The sequence below is a fragment of the Ixodes scapularis genome, unplaced genomic scaffold (assembly GCF_016920785.2).
Source record: "Ixodes scapularis isolate PalLabHiFi unplaced genomic scaffold, ASM1692078v2 PGA_scaffold2__306_contigs__length_199485367, whole genome shotgun sequence".
In the NCBI taxonomy this organism is placed as follows: Eukaryota; Metazoa; Arthropoda; class Arachnida; order Ixodida; family Ixodidae; genus Ixodes; species Ixodes scapularis.
In genome coordinates, this window is record NW_024609857.1 from 119,577,777 (window position 1) to 119,581,585 (window position 3,809).

Here is a 3,809-nt window from a genome sequence, read left to right on the forward strand (position 1 = left end):
TACATCGTGGAAACCGGACGGTGTCTCATTGATTGACGGAGTCAATCGTTGAGACATTATCCCTTATCCACTGGTATAAAAGATAATGTGTGGTCTTGTAAATAAGAGACCACCTTCCTGATTTCACAATTTGACCGAGTCACCCTCTCCCATACCAATCAGGAAGGTGGTGACTTATTTACAGGAGCACACTCTCTCTCTTATGCCAGTGGATAAGGGAGGGGATTTTGTGCTCATGCACCACAACATGTTGAGAACCAAAGCCCTCTCTGCCATTGAATGTTTTTCAACACCATGGCGACATTTCCCCAAGTGATATTAAGAAGGAAGCAAGATTACTTTGTCAATCGCTTGAATTAAAAACAACTTTGATTGTACATAGACTGCAGCAAACTTTTAAGCCTTAAATTATTTTCAAGTGCAAAAACTCGCAAATCTCATTGCCCTGACCGAGTTACCGTCTCCGAGAGGGAAACCCGGCAGAAATCAGTCACCTTATTTCTCCAAGAAAAACCAAATATACTCACGATTACCTTTCTTAATATCTTGTGCACGCTCAACCTAACCCTAGTGTCTCCGTTACGTCTGCATATAATTCAGACAGAAGCATGCTAAATTATTCCGGTGTTTTCTACCTGCAGGTTTTGCATCCACCAGGCTGCATGCAGCACGAACACGGGTGCACAGTGCCCGCGAATGAGATGCAGTGTGCCAACCGTTACAAGCAACTGCGCCAAGTAAATCGAGGAGAGACGCTCCATCGTGCTCTGACCGAAAACGTTCTGGTGGTTTGGATCCTTGCCGCTGCAACCTTTCTTCTTCAAGAGCCTGCTTTGTGTGAAAGAACCGTGGCATCGTTGTGAGCTACGTCAGTGGTAAGCGTTGGAGGGAGCGGTTGGTGAGTGCCCACTTTTTGGTGCAGGGTCGTTGCTGCCGGTGGCTGTTACTCGTGCAGGACCGCCGTACGAGCGCACCCATTTTGCGTTGGCCCCCCTAGAGCGGAACGCTGGATTCGTTTAATGAGCTATAATTCAGGGTAATGACACTTTAGCCATCTTGTTACTCAAGATCACCGTTGCCTGTTGTCCGATGCTTTTTTTTTTAAATTGTGGGAAATGCTTTTAGTTCCTACAGATACGGTTGAAAAGCCAGCGATGGAGTAAAAAGACGTTGCCCGAGGTTCCTGATGCTCGGGAAGTCGCATTTTAGAATTGCAACTATCACCAGTTGCACATCTTCTGAGCTAGGCAACAAAATGGCAGTGTGCACGAGACAGTTGGGGAATGTAGGGTCAATACTTTGAAGAGTCAACTATTTATAGGCTCTAAGGAACACAATAAGGAAGCTGGCACAGGGAAACCATTAGACCCTTTCCTCCTGCATACGATCCTCTCATTTGGACATTGCTGGAACTTTTGTGGGACGGAACAGGGTGCAAAATGGCTCCTTGCTGCGGCGTTAAATTTTTCTGTTTTGCTGCCTCTAAAACTAACGGCCCTATTGTGTTCTATCTGCAGCGAGGCTCGCTAAGCAAATTATTCATAATTTTAAAGACAAAGATTTTGTTAGGAAGAAGCGAGGAAGTAAACGTGCGCATGGGCAGGGATATAAGCATTTTGTTTACATTGTCGTGATATGTGCCTACACATTTGCTATTGCTGCATACATACACGTTTGGTAGGAAGTATGATAAACACAAAGAAGGAAAAATTTTATAAGGTGGCAGAAACATGCCCGCAAGTTAACATATATAGAGCCTAGTCACAATGTCTAGTCACGAAGCCCGCTTGGGCGAGCACTGAGGAGCTTGTACAGCGCGACTCACGAGAGTGCGCACTCGACCTTTGGCCGCTACCTCTGCAGTACTGAAGCATGGCCGCCTGTGCCACTTTGTCGCAGACAAACTAAGGGAGCAGAAGAACGACATTCATGCTTTCACATTGATAACTCATAAAACATGCTTAAGTGTCCTCAAAAATTTTTTAGAGCGCTGCTCTTACGGGCCCGTTTCCAGCCTGAGCGGCGTCGCCGTCGCCGTCGGCGTAACCGGGGGGGGGGGGGGGGGGGGGGTCATCCCGAGGTCACGTGACTACCCGCAGGTGACGTGACCCCCCTCAGTACCCTTCCCTACTCCTCCTCAAGAGCTGCGCTCCAATTCGGCGCTACAGGGATTTGTAAACGGCTTTCATTTTTTTATTTCGACGTTGGGCTTTTTTTCTGGCGTTTTTTTATAGTAAAAGTGCGCAGGTAACATGCCCAGAAAGATAAAAAGTCATAGTGTAAATATTTATTGAGTTAGTGACATGGCATCAAATTAGCACATCAGGGCTTCATGGTTGTGATATCATATACCTGTCTACTTTCTGTAGTACTAATGCCTGCAGTCAAAATGAGCGGAAACTCCATTACTTTCGAGTGTGGAAGTCCCTAAAGCGGCTTCGGTACTTCGAAAGGTATGAGTATACCTTGCACTTCCCACAGATGATGCGGCTCTTCCCTGTTCACCTTTCCATCGTGCACCTCTGTTCCCTGGAATCACAATGAATGGGCCAATGTCCCATGTCCTAGCTGGTCAAACCTCACATCCTGGACGGGCCTATTCTCTGTCTATCTAGCTTGCTTTGAAGATTGCAGTGGGCACAGCAAAGTTCTTCCACGCTTTTGGTTCTTCGGTCTAAGCTCTGTTTTCGCGAGAGCTTCAATTACTTTCAGGGTGAAGTCAAGCAAGTCAAGCTGCTTGGCAGATGCGAGCCCTTGCGTATCTGCATCACACCTGTACTCAAGCCAGGCATACGCAACTGACATGTTTAGGAAATGAAAAATCATCCGCAGTGTCCACTTCCTTGGTCGGATTGTTGTGCGGTTGAGAGCAACAAGAAAGTCCGTCTTATCCACTCCTCTCATGCTACAGTTGTAAGCCTTGACAATAGCTGGACGCTTTACTTCTACAAAGCACTTGTTGATATTGCTACAGCGGCGAGCTGTGTCCTCATCATTCACAGCGATGAAGTTTGATGCCAAGTTAAGTTTTGTTGTCAGGCCACCGTTTCACAAGCTTTTCATTCTTGTTTATCATGCGGTCCAAGAACCACGCATCTCCTTCTTGAAATCTTTTTCTGTCTTCAAAGGGCACTTCTCACATCTGTTAGGTCTTACAGTTCCTGCTGCAAATACCCTTTTGTCTAGTAGTGCACACAGTAATGGTAGCAATGTACAGTAGTTGTCAGAAAAGAGCTTGTGACATCAACAATGTGTAAGTTGTATTGCAGTTTTTCAAAACGGTTGCGTGACATTGCAGTAAAGGCGACGAGTGCAGTTTTCAGGGTCAACTTCCAATATAACTGCAGTCTTGAAAGCTGAAGAGCCACCATTATCAGGTGCAGTGTGAAAAGCCACCCGAGTTCTTCCTCATCTGTACTCACGGAGCTCCCTTTCTGAAGTACAGAGTATTTGCCTTCTTAGCTAGTTCAGCTAACACACTTTTGGTAACATACTGACTAAGATATTCATACGGCATTGGCATCTCTTCCCCGGAGTGTGACCCTGTGTAGATTTGGCCCTGGAATGTGGTGTCCGGTCTTTTGAACGGTTTCCTTGCCCAAATACAAACTGATGATGCTGTCATTTGTCATCCGAACTTTCATTGTTGCTGCTAGCTGGAGCTGGGTCAGGTTTGTTTACTTCGTCAATGCCGTCATGAGGCTTATAACATTCTCCTTTAACACCAGACAAGTTCCCATCTTCGAGTTCTTTTAAACACTCGTCTGCAACTTTTTGTAGAGTCCTGGAGCAAACTTGTTGGCCCAAAT